Consider the following 19,685-nt stretch of genomic DNA (forward strand, 5'->3'; position numbering starts at 1 on the left):
AGAGTGGCCACTTCCTCCCAAATCTCTGCTCCTTTCCTCCCAAATCTCTCTAGCTGACTTTTCCTTTGGTTTGCTCTGGCTCCTCGGAGCATTTCTTTTGCTGGGAGCAGAGGCTCTGCTCACACAGATGGCAAAATCCTTTCCTGCCCTGCAATTCCTGATCCTTGAGTTCCTCAGCCCTGGCCCAGCTCTCCCTCCCCACTACAGGTCAGGTACAAACAGAGACGATGCTTTGGCCAGGGCTGCTACAAACCTGGGGAAAAATCAAAGTGGAAATAAGGGGAACTCCAAAGATATTTGGCCAAAATACGCAGAGATATTTTTTCTCAATCACAATTTTTCAGCTTTTAAAGAAACAAAAGCTGTTCAGTAAACCAAGACATTTGTTCTGCTCCCGAAGTGTCAGGGACACGGGGACATTAAAGTGACTCAATGTCATGGTATTCCAAAGGGAATGGCCCTGTCCTGCATGGGACCATTGGAAATCAGGTCCTGATGCCTCTGGAGCCCACATCCCAAAGCACCTCAGTGCATTAGAGCCAGACCTGTGGAAAAGGAGGGGATCTGGGCTCTGAGGGAGTTTGGGAAGTGCAGCAATGCCCACGGGGGAGTGCTGGGCACACTGGTGTTTAAAGCCCCACACCTGGGAGCTCCCAGGTTGCACTGATGTCACCTCAGCTGCTGCTGGCCCAGAACAGGGAACGTCTGGGGGTGATTTCTGAGCGTGAGGTTGCTCAGGAGGGTTAAATCCCTTTTTCCTGCAGAGTGGTGCTGAGGTGCAGGGGAGCACCCACCTTCCACACGCCCATGCCCATCACCCTCCCTGCTCATGGCTGGCCCTGGGGACGGGGCAATGCAGGGGGAGAAGGCAGAATAAGGGGAAAAAGGTTTGCCTGAGGAGCGCCTTGGAGGGGAAAAGTATCGTTCAAAAAAGAAGGTGGCCAAGCGGTGGCTGCGGCCCCTTCCCCAGATGCAATCCCACTGCTGTAATTTCTGGGGGAATTGGTTCATCTTGGGTGCAGATATATTTGTGTCAAGGTGCAGCTGCACAGATAGCCTGACTCTATGCATAGTAAGAGGCTTTCAGAGAGAGAGGTTATGCCCAGAGCAAGGCCTTATCAGAGCAAGCTGCCTGCCATTTATCTGCTTCCCTATCAAATATGAAAACAGGCCTCAATCTGCTGCTTCTATTTTCCTTGTGAAGGCTATGGGTGGAATAATAATTTAGGCCAGTTTTTTTGTTTCCAGCACCAACCTTCTGCCAAACTCCTCTGTTCCCAACTTCCCCGGGCTGGCACTGGCACATTCATGGGAAACCAGCCAAGCCCAAACCTTCAGGGAACGGGGTCTGCTCTCACTTGGGGGTTTCTGTGTTGTTCTGTGCAGGGCTGCTGCAGTTTCTGCTGCTCAGCGGTTTAACACCACACTAATCATTCATTATTTGCATTACAGTAGCCCCTAGAGGCCTCGCCAGGGCTGGGGGGCCCTGTGGGGTGCACGGGGTGGGTGCAGCCCTCACCCCACGGCACACGGCCTCACCCTGACCCTGACAGCTCCACCGTGAGCTCCCACTGCCCCTGCAGGGTTTGTCCTGCTCCCTTCCAGGTGCGGGATGTGGGGTGATCCCCAAGCAGCCGGGGGGTGGCAGGGGCAGAGGAAGGTCTGAGGGCAGAGCCCAGCCCAGCCCTGCTGCTCCATCCCTCCCTGCTGCCCGTCCTGCAGGGCCTCCCCGCTGCCGTAATAAGGCCTGAAAAGCCTCTGCTTACATTTTTAATTCCATATCTGTGTCTAACTGCTGATGCTAAACTCCGATCCCGCAGCTTCTGAGGGCAATGCGATCCACATGTTAATATTTTAAGCCAGCCACTAATATTTTTATGTGGGAAATTGAGATTTTCTACGGTTGCTGGATGAGCAGGCCATTTCTCCACGCTGGAGTAGGAAAACTGTAGCTGGGGAAAACATTATTATCCATATTTGTATTTGTCGTGGCTGGGAGGGATGGCCATGGCCTGGCCTGTCACTCCATCAGCTGCCCCAGTGTCACTGGGATGGCATCAAAGTGGGGCTTTATTTATTTATGCTCTCAGACAGTGGCCATTTCTCCTCAGAGCCATCTTTAGATGCTTTGTATTTTTAAATACCCAAGAGCAGAAACCTATTTATAAAACTCAGGTTCCTTTTGACAGGCACAGAGAGGATGCTTTGGCCAGGGCTGCTACAAACCTGGGGAAAAAATCAAAAAGTGGAAATAAGGGGAACTCCAAAGATATTTAGCCAAAAAATACACAAAGATATTTTTTCTCAATCACAATTTTTCAGCTTTTAAAGAAACAAAAGCTGTGGCTGTTCAGTAAACTGGAACTTACAGTGCTGGAGGAGCCAGGAGATGGAGCTGGCTCTCCTGGGGCTCCTTGGACGTGAGGTGCCATGACAAAATGTTTTAGGAGGAGAACTGGTGGAAATTCTCTGGCCTCATTGTGCTGCCAAACACTGGAAGCGTTGTTGGGCTTTGGGCACGTGAGAGGTGGAGGTGGACAAACGTCAGGGCGGTGTCTTTGCAGCAGTTCAGTGTGGGGTGTGTGTGTGGGGGCCTCGAGGAGCGCTGGAGATGCTGCCCCCGCTATGGATTACTGTGAGAGAACCTGCCAGGCCCACATCATTGTTCCAGACAAGTCCATGATGCAAATTGGCAGCCAAAGCACTGAGCAGTCAATACAGATTAGAATTAAGCCTCTCCTCTTGTCCACGAGCAGGGCCCTGCATTGATCCGGTCCCAGCGCCAGGAACCTGCGCCGTGCCCGAAAGCTGGGGAGGGAGCAGAGCCTGGCCCAGCTGGGACGGGGCCGTGGCTTCACTCCCTGCTGGTGCTCAGCCCCAGCACCCCAGAGCCTCTCCCAGCCAGGCAGGAGAAAGAGGCACCTTAAAACCTCCGGGCAGGGCAGCACAGGGGCCCCAGCGCTGTGCTTCAGCTCAGGTCAAAGATTAAACTCACACCTAAACCCAGCCTGCCCTGGGGCCTCTCCCAGCTACGCCAGAGCTGGCAGAAACACCCACCAGGATTTTCCTTTCCCCTCTCAGCCTTTTCCAAGGTGTCCCCACTCACACCCTGCTCTGCCTTTTCCCCCAGTGATCACAGCCATGGGATTTTTGCCTTCACAGAAGGGGGGACAGGGTTTGTTCCTGCAGAACCCCGGGCAGGCGTGCTTGGAGGGTGTCCATGCATTGCTGCCAGCACAGGAAGGGTTTGCAGAAGGGGAATTCACCTTCCTGAAGGACCAGCCCCTATGTGAGCAATGCCCCTTCCAGGGGGTTCCATTCCCAGCCAGCCCATCCTGCAACTTAGGCTCACCAAAGACTGCTGGAATGCTCAAGAATAATGAGCACACTGATAAAAACCAAAGTTTGTGCCTTGTAATTTGTCTCAGAGAATGAAAGGGGCATTTTGTGGGGTCCCTCACTTCCTGTGGGTGCTTTGCCTGGCTCTGATTTCAGCTGCAGCATTTACCTCTTCCCACACTCCCACCTGGGGACACCCTCACTGCCCACCCTGCATTAGGTGCCACTGGAAATGAAATCAGTCGGTGTTTGGTGTTTGTGGGAGCACAGCTGGGATGTGACTCCAGCCCTGTTTGTTTAGCAGGGAGGTAAAGGGATTGGCTTTAATGGTTTCTGTGGGGGATGTGGGGTCCTGGCAGGCCGTGATAGCAGATTTCCTCGTGCTGCAAAATTACCCCAGAAATGCAAATATCTCTATCAGTCAGGATCCAGAGCAGCAAACCCACAGCCCCGAGTGACCCCCAGCCCTCCTGCTCACAATCTCAACCTCTGGGGCATTTTCTTCTCCAAATAATTTATTAGATAGAGGCTGCATGAAATAATCTGTCTTTGTTTTTTCCCGTTTGCGTTCTCATGCAAATGAATTCCCACGAACTTTTAGTTTCTTTATTTCCCAATTATCATGCAAAACTCATCTCTCTGAACTGTATCTCCTCTTCTCCATTTTTTTTTCCTTCTCCCCGAGGAAATTCCCTCTGTTATGGCCAAGGGCAGAGCTGTTCCTGCACAAGGCCACAAGCCATTCTCACTGCAGTGGGGTCTGTGGGGTGGGCCCACAGTCAGCCCCTGCTCACTGAGAAAACAGGGTTAAAAGACTTCCACAAATCTCTGCAAGGGCAGGGGGGCCACAGGAGCCAGGTCAGGTCCAGTCTAAAAGCCAGATTAAACTCCAGAGCTGAGCTCAGTGAAACATCTGGGCCTAAACCAGTGGGAACAGGGTACCTGGGGCTCTGGCAGAGTTTAATTTACAGACTGAGGTCCTGGACACCCTGTGGTGTTCTTGCTCTTCCCCACTCAGCCTCAGCCTTGCAACTAACCTGAAACTTGATTTTTCTCAGCCCAAAATTGCAGCCAGAGAGCCTCATCTCCTTCGTGGGGTGTCTGTGTGTGCTGTAACTTGTGGGCATCACTGAAAGTTTGGGGGTGAAAATGGAAAATACCAAACTCCTGTTTCTTTCCTTGTTCATTAAAACAATCCATATTATGGTTTTTTGCTGGGTTCTGTTTTTTTTTTTTTTTCCCACGAGGTATTTCTTGGGACTGGAAGCTCCTGGTTTCCATAGAACCACAGAACGGTTTGGGTTGGAAGGGACCCCAAAGATCCTCTCATCCCAGCCCCCCTGCTTGCCTCTGACCAGGATTATTCCCTGCTGGAGCAGCAGCCAGGCCGCCCTCCCTGCCCTTCCGCTGCTCGAGTTTTCCCCATTCACCCCCTCTGGGAATAAACTACCTGCATAGGGCAGGAAAAGGTGGGAAAAGCCCCCAAGTAGCAAAACTGTGCATGTAGAGCTAAACCTTGGGAGAGCCCCTGGCAGCAGGGTGGCCTTTGTTCCTCTCCCTCGCCCCGCCGAGCCTCCCCTCTCCCCACCAGCCTTTGAATTTTTATGCCAGTGCCTTTCTTTGCATTGACCAGAGTTTATCACATATCTCTGGTTGGGATCCTGCCTAGCTTAGCATAAGACAAAAATGGGGAGGGGAGGGGGGGAAATCGGCTGAATAATAGGACGGATTTGTAGCAGCTGAGGATTTGCATTCAAATGTTCGCCAGCCTCCTCTGAGCTCGAGTTTTATCATGTCTTTACAGCCAACAGCTTGTTTATGAATAAAAAATGTGGCATGAAAGCAGAGGAGTGAGTTGTCTTTGTTTTGTCAAGTGTGCTGAGACAAAATGCTCGCTCCTCACAAGTCTTCACTTCATACAAGCCTGGTGGGACGGGGGCAGCTGGCCACGGGCTGCTACCTGCGCGTTGCCATGGCCGGGGGCAGCCGGGCACCCTCCATATGCATGAGCCCCGTGTGGGACCCGCCGAGGCACAGCAGCCCCTGCTTTGACAGGCAGCCACTTTATTAACTCATTAAGCTCATCTTGTTCCTTTAAATGCGGCATAATTACAAATAAAGCTGTCACACTTTGTTTGCAGTTATATAATTTAGCTAAGTGCCGCTGCGACCTGGGCTGCCAGGAGGGGAGGGAGGGGAGAGCCGGGGCTGCCGCAGGGGAAGAGCCAGGAAAGGTTGGGGATGTCCTTAGTGTGGCTTTGGCAGGCCTGGCTCAGGGTCTGGGTGCCAAGGAAGGGTGAGGTGGCACCATGGGCTCTGGTGTGTGGACATAGGGAGCATCCATCCCTCCATCCATCCATCCCTCCATCCATCCATCCATCCATCCATCCATCCATCCATCCATCATCCATCCATCCATCCATCCCTCCATCCATCCATCCCTCCATCCATCATCCATCCATCCATCCATCCATCCATCCATCCATCCATCATCCATCCATCCATCCATCCCTCCATCCATCCATCCCTCCATCCATCATCCATCCATCCCTCCATCCCTCCATCCATCATCCATCCATCCATCCCTCCATCCATCATCCATCCATCCATCCCTCCATCCATCCATCCAGGCTGGTTTGTTCCAGGAAGGAAGAGCCCCCTTGGAGCTGGACTGGGATCTCCATTCCCAGGGTGTCCACTTGGGATGGAGCCCAGCAGGGAGTGTGGCACAGGCTGACAGGGAAAGTGGCACTGAAAGCCACACTGGAGGTGGCACAGAGGGACAGGGAGTGTGGCACAGCCCTGGCGTGTCCCACTCACCCCCTCATGGCACAGCTGCCCTTCCTTGGGTGGGGCTGGGACAAAACCTGCCCTCATCCCAGTGGGACCAGCAAGGTCCTGCTCTGGCTGGGACACGTCCTGGGGGACAGGGATGGCGATTGTCACCCAGCACACGAGGTCCTGCATGTCCTGGGGGACAGGGATGGCGTTTGTCACCCAGCACATGAGGTCCTGCTCTGGCTGGGACACGTCCTGGGGGACAGGGGTGGCGTTTGTCACCCAGCACACGAGGTCCTGCATGTCCTGGGGGACAGGGATGGCGTTTGTCACCCAGCACACGAGGTCCTGCACATCCTGGGGGACAGGGATGGCGTTTGTCACCCAGCACATGAGGTCCTGCTCTGGCTGGGACACGTCCTGGGGGACAGGGCTGGCGTTTGTCACCCAGGACATGCTGCAGTAAGGAGCAGCTCCTTTCAGAGCCCTCCCAGGGAAACAATGGGCTGCGAGTCATTTTCCTGCTTCCTGCAGAAACTCCTCTAGGGCCGTGTCCTAGATTTAGCTCCGGTTCTGATAAGGCTGGGAGAGATAAGTCCCAGATTGTACTGCTGTGCCCAACAGACTGGTTACATCGTGCTTGATGACACTTCAGCCCCGTTGTCATGACCCCATATAATCCGGCATCCTGGACCATCTGACACACATTTACACTTAACATTTTGTTAGAGACTCTATAAATGAGATCTCTTTGACCTTCAATCCTTGGCTAATTGCTAGTTTCATGTACAAGACCAGCCTAATTTTACGTGATAATTACCTGGAAGTGGCAATACATATGGCATTGCATGTTTGAAATGTCAGAACTGGAAAAATATCAAGTGGCTGGAGTCTTAGGCAAATGGAGGGAGTGGAAGGGTCAGAACAATATACTTTACTGCTCAGCTGGTGGAGTAGCACCACAGATCACTGCAATCCCCAGGAAACAGGAGCCATCGGAATAAATCCCGTGCATAATGTTTGGTGGAGGGCGTGTATGGGCAGAGGGATGCTGAGGCTGTCATAAAAGAAAAGGAGATGTTGAATTTGCAAGAATTTAAGTCAGTTCCTCAAGTTGTTTCTTTTCACCAAGGAATCCACACTCGGGGTTATTGTCAAATATTCCTGAATTTCTCACACCCTGTTGGCACAAATCTGATCACCTCCCACCTGGTAAGGGGTCAGAAGCCACAGTGAGCCAGGGCTGAGGTCACATTTGGGGGGTGTTTGAGGGAAGTTTTTGACATTTTGGGCAGTCCCAAGGGAAAAAAAATGTCTTTTTGCTGCAGACAAGGGCGTGCCCTGGGGGTTACCTGGCTGAGCAGTGCCTGGTGAGGAGGGGGGGGCGGTGGTGGGGAGCAGCAGGTGGCAGCACCCCAAAACCATCCAGCCCTTGGAAGGACACACCTGGAGCAGCAGCAGTGTCCCAGGTCCTCCCTGGCTGCTGCTCTGCCTTCCTGGAAATGTGATTATTCCTCTTGTTTGCTTGGCGGGGTGTAACCACCAAACAATGTCCTGTCCCTTATTTGGGTTTAACTAATTGCTTGATAAGATTATCGTGAATGAAAAGAAATTAAAATCACTTCAGTAATTATTTCACTGTAAGCATTATTGACAGCACTTCCTAAATACTGTAAACTCCAATTTAAAGCTCTGGTCAGGAGCCCTGGGTTGTGGGATCACTGTGATTAGAGGGGGAGCTGGGACTGGATTATTGAGCACATCCTCAAGGAGGGTCAGGCTGTGTGTCCATAGATATAAATATATATTTATATATTATATATATATATATATAATATATATTTATATAAATATATATGTGTGTTTGTGTGTGTGTGTATTTTATTGACATTTTTAGCCTATCATCTTTCTGATTCCTCTTTAAATGTCTCAGTGATGCTCCTCTTTTATTAAAATCATGAAAAATACACTTTCAGGTTCTCAGCTGTCCCCCCCCCCCTCCCCCAGTTGCCATTGTATGAATTTTCACAGCCCATTTTTAGACACTCAATCCTGGTTTTTCCCCAAGGGGGTCTGTGCTGGTCCTGCTCCATGTCCAGCCTGGGGACAGGGATTTTAACAGTCCTGAATTCCAGAAAAGGTGGAGGGATGCAGCTCCATCAGCGCTTCCCCTCTGTGTCTGTCTCGGAAAATTTACAGCTCTTGGAGTGGTGGAAAAAGCACAGCCACAAATCCTTCTGTTCCTGCCATGGTGTGGTGCTGGGATGGCCTTTGGGGACAAAGGGAGGGCTTTGGGTCCTGAGCCTGGTCCCAAAGCTCTGTAGCTCCTGGAGGGGTGTTGGCCTCTTTTGGGGCACCCCAAAAGAACGGGATTTGGGCTGCAGCATCTTTCCCCAGCCTTTTTCCACCCCCTATCTCTCTTGGGTAGTCTGTGATATAAATAGTGAAAATACCAGGAAGGGGCTTCAAACCCTGTGTTTTAATTGTAAATTTAAATTGTGTTTTAAATTAAGAGATGGGTTTGCAATTTAGGGGCAGAGCTAATTGTGTGTCCCCAGCCTGAGCAGGAAGGTTTGTAGGAGCAGGGAATGGACAGCACAAGGGCACGGCCCCACACAATCCCTTCCACCAGCACCTCGTGCTTCCCCTCTGCCAACAAATCCTGTTTGAGACAAACAGCAAAATCCAGGGAATTCACAGCACATCTTCTCCCTGTGGTGTCTCAACCACGGCCTCTGTTTTGCCCAGCTTGGAAGCTAATCCTTTTAAAACTTGTAAATTGGGAAGCAGAGCCAGTGTCAGCCCAGACCACGGCTCCTCCCAGGTGCTGGCTGGGATTAAGCACTGCCCTTCTCCATCCTTCCACACAAACTGATAAGTGGTTGTTTATCAGATGATAAAATGGTAAACAGCAGATGAAACAGGCCAGTGACAATTTGAGTGCAAAAGGTTTAGGAGAGCAGGAGGTGTTTGGACTTCAGGCTCCTGTGATCACCTCGGGCTGTGTGGACATCCCCAGGTCGCTCCTCTCGGCTGCCAGAGCAGCCAAATCCCACATTTCCCTCCTTCCCTGGGATGAGAGGGCTGGGGGCTGTCCTGGCAGCCCAGTGGTGATCCCTGGGTGGCAAAGGCTCTTTAGGGAAATGCCATCAGCAGGGCCTGTGCTGGCTTTGTTTGCTTGTAAATTGGCAGAGGGTGGCCTGTGCAGGAAGGGCCGGGTGCTGTCCTTCCCCTCCAGCCCTTCCTGGAGGTCTGGCGGTGTCACTGCTGTCCCAGGGGACCTGCAGGAGGATCTGGGGCCTCTGCTGGCAGTGGGGCTGTGCTCTGCGGTGTCTTTGCCATGAAGTGCTGCACGCTGCCGGCTCTGGTGCTCCTCCCTTGGAGCTTCACTCCTGCCTCCAGGCTGCCGACTCATTTTGGCTTCACAGAACCACAGAATCCTTAGGGCTGGAAAAGACCTCCGAGCTCACCAAGTCCAGCTCACGTGCCCACTAAACCACATCACAAAGTGTGATTTTTGAACGGTTCCAGGCTGCCTTTCCTGTCCTGTGCTGGGGTGGGAGCCCAGCGTTCCCAGCAGAGCTGCCAGGTGCTGCCTCCTGGGTTATCCTTAAAACCTGCATCATATTTTGTGCTGACTTAGTACAACATGGATAGTTGTACTTTCCAAGTAGCTGGCAACCCTTAATCAATGTTAATTGGCTCTAATTAGCATATGTTAATTAATGATATTTACTACAAATTAAAGGTATGAGTGCTCCCAGAGGGTTTCCTGTTCATCCAATTAGTGCCAATTAGTTGCAATTAACACGTGTAAATGAGATGCCATTGAACCCAAAACAAACAGCAGAGTCTGCTGTACTCGCTGGCAGCTGAACTTGAGCAGGGAGGGGAGAGGGGCTGCAGAGGGCTCCTAAATACCTGCAAGGTCTCTAACATCTATTTAAGCTCTCTCATTAGGGCTCATTCTGTCTCTCACTCCGGGGGCAGCAGGCTGGAGGAAAGTTGATCTGGATAAAAGCCCTTGGCAGAGTAAAGGGCCGTGGGTTTGTGTCCTGTGGGGCTGGGACAGGGGCACGGCACCGGTTTGGGAACAATCCCTGCTGTGTTTGCACCTTGCACTGGGCAGGGGGATGTGCAGCCCCAAAACTGAGGGTGCAGGGACGCCACAGATGCTCCAGTGCACCTGTGGCACAGGAGAAGCCACAGCTGTCCCCCAGGATCCCAACCAGCGCCCCAAACTCCCCTTGTTGCTGTTTCCCAGGCAATCTTCAGCTCCAGCACCCAAAGGGGCACTTCTAGGGTTGCTCTGCTGGGTTTTGTGGCCTGGAGGGAAACACATCCACCAAAAATTTCCTGCCCTGGGCCCCGATTGCACAGGCAGCCTGGCAGGAGGCAGAACAAATTGTCATAATTGTGTTTAATTAAAAAGCATAAATGGATTATCTTCAGGTAAGGATGATTTATTTAACTAATCAGTCTGATCATGGGCAATGTGCAGTCTGGAGCTGGAAATCACTGGGGGAAATGGGGAATTCCTTTTCCCATCAGTCCCAAAGCGTGGCAGGGTTTTAGCACAAAATCCATCCCAGAGAGAGGGGCCAAGCTGGGAGCTGCATCCCCAGAGATGTCCTGAATATCCTCTCACACGGGGCTCTTGCTCTGCAGCTATTCCTTTCCTTTTATTTTGTGTTTTCAGATGAAAACAGCTGCCTGGGCCCCTTTTTGCACGGTTTGTGCCACATCCCACGGGCTTGGCAGGGGCTCTGTGGGCACTCAGCCCCTCGATCTGCAGAGCCCAGGGGCTGGGGAGGGCAGCCCTGAGGCTGGGACAGAGCTGGCAGTGCCACTCCAGCCGTCCCTGCGGCGTGGGGGACACAGTTGGGACACTGAGCCCAGGGCCAGGCACCATAAACACCAAACGAGCATAATTAATTGGCCATCTGCTTGAAAAGCCAAGAATAAGGCAGCGCTGGGGTGTGACTGCCACGTCAGGAGCCTCCAGGATACCCCTGGAAGTCGAGAACTTTGGGCACTGGTGTCTAACCCAGACCCCCTGAGCTGCCCCGTGGGTTTCTGCCGGCGCTCTCTGGTTTGGGGAGGTTTGAGATGCTCCACGGGAGGATGCAGAGCCCGGAGCTGGGGTTTGAAACCCAAGGGAAGGTGCCAAGCAGCCCCACGGGAGTGACTTTGCAGCCCCCAGCCCCACCTGAGCACAGAACAACTCCCTTGTTGTGGTTGTGTGTTTGGGGAATTATTTGAAACCATCACAACATGAGCTGGGAAATAAGGCACCTGTGGTGTTTTCTGTTATTCCTAAGAAAATTCTCCTTGTGTTTAATAGGTGATGTTTAATAAAAATGAAAATGAGCTTATCCTGAGCAGGCATGCACGCCAAAAGCTGGCATTTAAATTAGAAATTATGATTTAATAACTTGTCAAGAAACTCACCAATGTAACAGCGTGATAATTATTGAAAAGAGGCTTCATAAATACTGGGATGCCATGATCCAGGGTGAGAACTGAGCTGGGAAAAGCTGGGTGAGCTCTGCTGGGACTGGGATTGGGCTGCAGCCCCCTGGCCCTCACCGGGACAAGGCTCTTGGTGAAGTCCTGACAACAAAAATGATGAAAAATTAAAATTCTGAATAGCCTTGGGAGGTCAGGATTGCTCCCTGGAGCCTCCTCTGCAGCCTGGACTGATTTGCTGGGGAAATTCTCTTTGGTGAGGCCTTATTGTCTGAATCGTGGCCCATCTCCTAATTTAAGCAAAATGTTCACTTAAGGACTTCTTAATATATATTTTAAATTGCAGTGCTGACTTCCTGTTGGTCGATTGTGGCTCTCAGTTGGAAGGCCATTATTTCTGCCGTGATTTACAAAGCAGTTCAGGAGAAATCTGTGTCATAAATATTGGAGTATTGCAATAGATAATTCCGTGGACTTGGACGTGACAGACCCCTTGGCACAAGGCTGGGTTGGCAGGAGGCAGTGAAAAACCCAACCAAAAGCAGCAGACTCAGGTCTGGGGTTCTGGTTCAGCCCCACATCCCAGTGGTTCCCAATTCCTTGCTCATCCCTCTCCTGTTCTTACAATTCCCATCCTGGAGGAAAACCTTGGGGATGAGTAAAAAGAGGGAAGGAAAAATAACAAGCTATGAAAGTGATGGGGAAAGATTGCTCTCCTGTTTCCTCTAAGCCAATAAAATGTCAAGGAAAAACTTTCACCCAGATTTTTCCAGTGACAAATACATTTCATTGGAGAAATTTCAGGTCGTTCTGTGGCTAAATAGTGAATCTGCTTATTATTCTGTCTGCTGCTCCAGGACTTCTGTTTTTTATTATATTTTTTAAGTGGAAACAACTTGAGAAAGAGAGAGAGAGAAAAAAACCTCTTTGACACTAAAACCAAATAGCTGCATTTGGGAGAAACTGGAACAGCCTGGGGGAGGGGGGAGGAAAGAAAAACGAAAGAAAAACCAAAGAACACCTTCTTAGCTGGTAATTTTGAATTGTAAAATGACTGATACGAGGTTCCATCAGCAAGAAGTGCCGCTGTGGGCCAGAGGCTGCCGGGCCGGGCTTGTGGCACTTCCCAGCCGCCGTGTCGGGCCCTGCACCCCGAGGGACGCCGGCAGTTTGTCGCGGGGCTGCCGCATCTCTCACCTCCCGTGCTCGGCAAACGCGCGGCCGGGGAGGTTAAATTCAGGTCAGCGCTGGCGCTCGCACGTCCCGCAGCATCCCTGGGGATGCCGGCCCAGGTGAGAGGGGCGGGCACGGGGCTGATGCCGGGAATGTTCCCAGAGCCCCCCGAGCCTCCCGCGCCGCTCCCTCGGGCGAGCAGAGATGGATGGAGAACAACTGCGCCTTTGAAGGGCGGCGGTGGCATCGATCACCCGCGGGCGGTGCCGGCTCCGGGGCCGGGCAGGGATCCCAAAGAGCTCCTGGAGCGCTCCCGGGCCGGGCCGGGATCCCAAAGAGCTCCCGGAGCGCTCCCGGCCCGGGCAGGGATCCCAAAGAGCTCCCGGAGCGCTCCCGGCCCGGGCAGGGATCCCAAAGAGCTCCCGGAGCGCTCCCGGCCCGGGCCGGGATCCCAAAGAGCTCCCGGAGCGCTCCCGGGCCGGGCTGGGATCCCAAAGAGCTCCCGGGCCGGGCCGGGATCCCAAAGAGCTCCCGGAGCACTCCCGGGCCGGGCCGGAATCCCAAAGAGCTCCCGGGCCGGGCCGGGATCCCAGAGAGCTCCCGGAGCGCTCCCGGGCCGGGCTGGGATCCCAAAGAGCTCCCGGAGCGCTCCCGGACAGCGTCGGGATCCCAAAGAGCTCCCGGAGCACTCCCGGGCCGGGTTGGAATCCCAAAGAGCTCCCGGGGCGCTCCCGGGCCGGGCTGGGATCCCAAAGAGCTCCCGGAGCACTCCCGGGCCGGGATCCCAAAGAGCTCCCGGAGCGCTCCCGGCCCGGGCCGGGATCCCAAAGAGCTCCCGGAGCGCTCCCGGGCCGGGCTGGGATCCCAAAGAGCTCCCGGGCCGGGCTGGGATCCCAAAGAGCTCCCGGAGCGCTCCCGGGCCGGGCTGGGATCCCAGAGAGCTCCCGGAGCGCTCCCGGGCCGGGCTGCCCTGGGGCTGGCCCCTTCCACAGGGCACAGGGCTGTGCTGGGGGACACCTCTGGCCAGTGGCCACCTGTGTGTGACACCCAGAGCTGCCCCAAACACCTCCCCGGCTCCCGGAGCCCCCAGAGCAGGGACAGCCGTGGGCAGTTTTCCCTGGAATTCAGGAAATCTGGGATGGGGTTGGCCCCATCCAAGGGGTTATCCCAGCCTGGGGTGGGTTTCTCCTCCTGGCTTTGCCCCTCTCTGCTGGGCCTCGTGGTCCTTCCCCAGCCGCCACGTTCCAGTGGGTTCCAGCTCACGGAGCACCCGGAGCTGGGAGGGATCCGTGGGGATCATGGAATCCAGCTCCCGGTGTTTGCTGCAGGACGCTGGGTTGGGAGGATTTCCCCTGTAAATTCACAGCCCGAGGCTGAGCTGGTTTCAGCTGCGGGCTGGCTGGGAATGGGCACAGCCCTTTTTCACTAAAACCCCAAAATGGGGCTGCCCTCCCTGCTGTCCTGGCTGCGGGATTCCCAACTTTTCCCTGGGCAGGGAGGGGACAGGAGGATGGAGAAGGACGTGAGGAGGAGAGGCGCCGTCACCGTGGGCACAGCTCTGAGGAGGAGTTCCCAGCCCCCGGGCATGAAGTTCAGCGGGTGCTGAAAGGCTTGGTCCTGGGCCACGGAAATTGGGTTTTTTTTTCACAGTTTTTCCACTGATTTCAAAACCAGGGATCTGGCCGCTGCTTCCTGCGGGTTTAGGGCCAGAGAGCTCCGTGCCTTGCATGGTCTTACCCATAACAAAGGAGAAAGCAAAGAAAAGGAAAGGAAGGGAGCAAAAAAATGGGAAAAAAAAAAAAATGAGGAATGGTGAAATGAAGTTGTGCTCATTCAGCTCTCTCCGATGCCCAGATCTCTGTCATTAATATTAAGCAACGCCTGACAATACCACTCTGCATTTTCCAAAAGAATAACTATCAGCCTGGTAAACAAACCCGGGGACGCACAAAATTCCGCAGGATGTCTCATCTATAGAGGCTTTATGATAAATGTAACAAGGCAACAGCCAGGGGGAAAAAATTATTAAAAAAAAAAATTAAAATGTAGAGAATTGACATTTGGAATTGAGCTGGGATGTGCCGGGAACGCCGGAGCCTTATGGGCAAGGGGGGGCACCTGCAGCCCTTTCCTAAACCCCAACCATGCAGGCTCATTTATATGCAGTTATTCACGTGTGCAGTAAATTCCAATTATGTTTACAGATGTCTGCTTAACATTTATGGAAAAGGAACCTCAGCATGGCTGAAATATCCTTATAAGGGTTTGGACCAGTCTTTTTTTTTTTTTTTTTCCTTTTTTTTTTTTACCATCACCAATTTAATTATATTTTGCAGATTTATGAAAAAAAAAATTCCAGCTGAGCTCTCTGATAGAAGGTTTAACATCTAATGCATATATTTGGTTGTATGACCATTTCAGAGTTGTTTTAACTGTAATTTTTTTGTTTTCATATTAACTCAGGAGTTTCATTGATCTTTTTAAATGCACAAAAAAAAGCAGCAACATATCAGGGCACTGAAAGATGAGCAGATTTTCATGTGGCTTCCTGCTGTGGGTAATTTTTTTCCTTATCTTGGAATTTCTTCCCTTCCTAGGGACCCCTTCACCTGGCAGACCCCACACTGAGCACTCCCCTCCAAAGATGCATTTCCCAGTTCTAGTGGTAATGTGGATTTCCTGATTCTCACAGGAATAAGAAAAATGTGAATTTTCAAGTGACAAGTGGTTTCCCCCTTTCCTGCCCTGGCTCTGGGAGCAGCTGCCTGGCCCAGGCTCACCCCCTTCCCTGGCATGAGCTGGACCTCACAGGGGGATCCCCAAGGAAAAGGGTATTTGCTGTTAATTCTGGAATTATAAAACTACTCTTCTCAGACATTTTTCCTCCTCTTTTTCCCTAAATTCTGAACGCTCATGGATTATTTCAGCTTGTGAGCAGCAGCCTGGTTCCACAGATGTGGGGACAATGGGAGTCCAGATGGGCACCAAGCTCTGGCACAGCCCTGGGGTGCCCAGGACAGGGGTTTCCACAAAAAACTGAAGGGTCTGGGGCTTTATTGGTGCCCACCTCCACCTGCTTTTCCTCGGGACAGTCTCCTGCAGGAAGGGTTTGTTTTGAGTGGCACCTCGTTGGCTGTGTGAGGGAAGAGCAGGGATTGTGTGCAGAGCCCGGAGCTGCTGCCCTGCACCTCACCTTGGGCACGGACACCAGGGGCACAGAGCTGCCAGGAGAGCCACAGAGGGAAGGAAACACCTCCCTCTCTGAGCTCTGGAGCAGCTTCTCTGCCTGCACGGGAGAAGTGAGAGCAGGGAATAACCTTTGGGGTGAGTCTGGGTGAGCGTGCAGGTGATCCGTGGCTCGGGGATCCATCGGGGACTCCCACAAACCCAGGCTGGGATGAGGACAGACGCCCATCACTGAGGCCAGGGGAGCCTTTGGGATGTCCCAGAAGGATGCCAGGCCACGTGCAAGGGCAGCAGAGTTCAGGATTTGTTTGGGCAGGGTTCAGGGTGCTGTTTGGGTGCTGTTTGGGCAGGGCTCTGCGTCCCTGGTCTCGGCACAGCAGGAGTTAATGAGGGATTGCAGAGAGGGGGGAGCAGGAAGATGATGCTGTGGGGAGAGAAACTTATTTGATCTGAGGGTGTATGTGGAATAAATAGAGCAGATTCTAAAAAGCAGTTTTGTTTATTAGCAAAGTAAATTGTACATCATTAGGAGCAGCCTCCTCAGCAGCCCCCGCCGCTGTTATCAATGCATTTATCTAATAACCATGCCAGCTTCTCTCAGCCATTCCTTCTGCAATCTTAGAGGCTTTACCAATATTGACTAGTTACAGCCGTGTAGATTTTATTTCAACCACTGGAAAAGCCCCATTGGAAGGGAATTCACACTTTCTGAACCTGAAGTTTGTGTTCTCACACGTAGGTGACATCACCAGCGCAGACATCCCAGCTCCTGCAGCTGCTCGTTCTCAGTGGAAATGGTGGCATCTCACGGGCAGGAGGAAGGCACTTGGTGAATCTGCTCACCAGGGTTTGGGGAAACAAGGTTCACTTGTTCACAAGGGAAAATCTCCGCTGCCTTCGTGGTGATGCTGGTTTGGGTGTGGATGTTCTGGAAAGAGGAGAGGAGAAGAGCACCCTGGGGCTGGAGCTCCTGGGCCCCAGAACTCAGTGACACACTGTGAAGAGGCACAGAAATGCCAAAGATGGATTTTTTTAGAATTATATTTGTTTTTTAAAGTGCTTCTGAGTGTGGAGGGTTGGCCCTGTCCTGTGTGGGGACTTGCCCTGGGGCACAGCTTGGGACAGCAGGATCCCCATGGGGGTGGAGCTCAACCCCTGGAAAAATTAGCTGGAACTAGGGAAATTTCACATTCTAGACCAGAATGATTCGGTTTTTTTCATCCTGAGCACAGCATACTGATGCATCTCGGGGATGTGGGATTGTGGCTGTGCGTGCCACGTCCCCGCCGTGGGTTGAGATGAGCTGTGTGCACGTCAGCCACGCTTGGAGCATCACTCAGGGATGAGGGGAAGGAAACAGCGGCTCTGAATGTGCCTGTGCAGGCACCCAGGAGCCAGGGGCTCTGCTGGGCTCGAGCTGCACTAACCCAGCTGTGGGAGAAGGAAGGGCAGGCTGGGCAGAGCCTCCGCGGCCTCTCAGATCCTTGCAAATAGAAAATCGTATAAATAGGGTATGATCTAGTACGGTAACAAATGACAGAATCTATAGATAGAAGATCAGCCAGGACAGAGCTGACAGCCACAGCCAGAGCCAGGAGCTCTGCATGCACTGCCCCTGGGAGGGGAGGCTGCTGCTGAACCCAGCTCTGCCCCTGCAGCTGCATTTTTCTGCCACAGTCCTGTTGGTTGGGATTTCAGCTATCCTTCCCAAACGTTCTGCATGACAGTGATGTCAGCGCCAAAACCTGACATTCTGCGGATGACAAAAACCCTCCTGTGTTGGGAATCCCGTTCTGCAGTTCTTGAGGAGGACGTGTAAAGCAGCAGCGCTTCTTCCTGACGGGCACGGAAGGCAGTGCCAGGGCTGGGCAGCGTGTGTGCCCCTTTCTCAGCAGGAGGAGCTGCCCCTGGTGGGAAGGGAGGCACTGCCCGCTCTCAGAAAGAGCAGAAACGAGGGTTTTGGCCAGAGTCACGCAGCAGGTCAGCGGCAGGGGCAGAGGGAAAGCTCTGGGCTCCCCCTTCCCTCCGGCCCTGCCGAGGAGCCGCTGCCTCCGCGCAGGATCCGCCTGTCAGAGAGGGGAGATTGACTCTCACTCCCAGGGAAGTTCAGCCACTGTGAAATTAGTAAATTACACAGGCCCACAGAACTTAGAAAAACAATATAATCCTGGGGGTACTGAAATAATTAATTTCCTAATCAAGTACACCTTGCTTTTTTTTAAATTTGCAAATAGCACTCCGGTGTGATTCCCCATTTCAGGCACCCCAAGGAAGGAATCTTTTGGGCAGCAGAGCCAGAGGGGCCCGAGGCAGGGGTGAGTCCCCCCGTGTCACCCCAGGGGCTGCGGGGCACCGGGAAGAAGCGGCCTCGGCACTGCAGGACCCCAGCGAGGGCCGGGCGATGCTTTTGGGGGAGGCTTTGCTGTGGCCTGGATCCAGCCCGCGAGCTGGGAGGGGAGAGCCGGAGCCGCAGGGCTCCCGCCGGGGTTTTGTGCTGGGCTGTCTCCTGCTCCCGCTGCACCCGTGTTTGCTTTAAATCACTTCAAACGCGGAGGCTGTCAGACAAGACAATTAACATGGGGAAGGGGGAAAGTATTACCATCCATTATTTGCCATAACATGAATTTAAGCCGGGAAGTCAAATGATAAAATATGTGGTGAAAACTGTTGGTGGTGGGAGTGCCTAAATGAGTAATAGCCCTGGGCTTCTGAGCCTTGAACTTAACGTGCTAAGTAAATCCCCGAGGTCAAAAAGTATGAAAATTGTTGCAGCTTGGGGAGATATATTTTAACTTTGGAAAAGGTCCGTGTGGATCCGCAGCCGGGGTCGGGGAGGCAGATGCTGAGCAGCCGCAGCTCCGGGAGTTGGACCGATGGTCGGGGGATGGGTGCTTGTTTTGGGAAAAAAAAAAAAAAAAAAAAACCTAGAATGAAATATTGAAATGAAATCAGGCGAGGAGGCTGCGGGGGCGCGCCTCGGCCGGGCGGGATGAGCCGGGAGCGCTTTGTGCCTCCGGCAGCGGCTCGGGCCGGTCCCCAGCGCCGCAGCTCCGGCGGGAGCAGCGATGGGAAGGGCGGCCGCGACCCCCGGGATCCCGGCGGGACCGGGCCGGGCCGAGCGGGGCAGCGGGGCCGGGATCCGCTCCGCTCCGCCGCGCTCCAACTCTTCCCCTTTAAAACTCCTCCTGCTGCTCGCGCTGACCATGCGGCTGGATTTATGGAGAGAGATGTTTTAGCAGAATCCCCCCGAGTCCCCCATCAGCCCTAAATCCCCAGCCCGCGCTCCCAGGGAGCCCTCCTGACACAGAGCATGCCAAAACAGCTTCGTTTTGCCTATGCATTAGCAATCTATTTTACCTTTTTGACATCTCTCACACATAAAACCGTAAGAGAGAAATAAAATATCTGTCTCTGGGCGAAAATAAAGCTTTGCCTCCCTCCTGATCTATAGGATATAAAATAAAGCCATGGCTTTGATAGTGGCTTTTCCTTAGACCGGAGTTGCTTTTGCACACAGGGAGACAATGAAGATGGATGAGCCGGGAGCGGTGCATCCTCCGGGGGTTCGCTTCACCCTCTTTTTTTATAGCTCCCCCCCCCTCGCCCCCTCTACCTCCCCACTTTTCTTTCTTTTCTCTTTTATTCGCCTTTTATCTGCCCTTTGCCGAGTGAAGGATCCCGCTCCGCTGTCCCACAGCCGCACCCCCCGCCGGGCTGTCCCCCGGCCCCGCTCCCGGCCG

The sequence above is a fragment of the Vidua chalybeata genome, chromosome 20 (assembly GCF_026979565.1).
Source record: "Vidua chalybeata isolate OUT-0048 chromosome 20, bVidCha1 merged haplotype, whole genome shotgun sequence".
Classification (NCBI taxonomy): domain Eukaryota; kingdom Metazoa; phylum Chordata; class Aves; order Passeriformes; family Viduidae; genus Vidua; species Vidua chalybeata.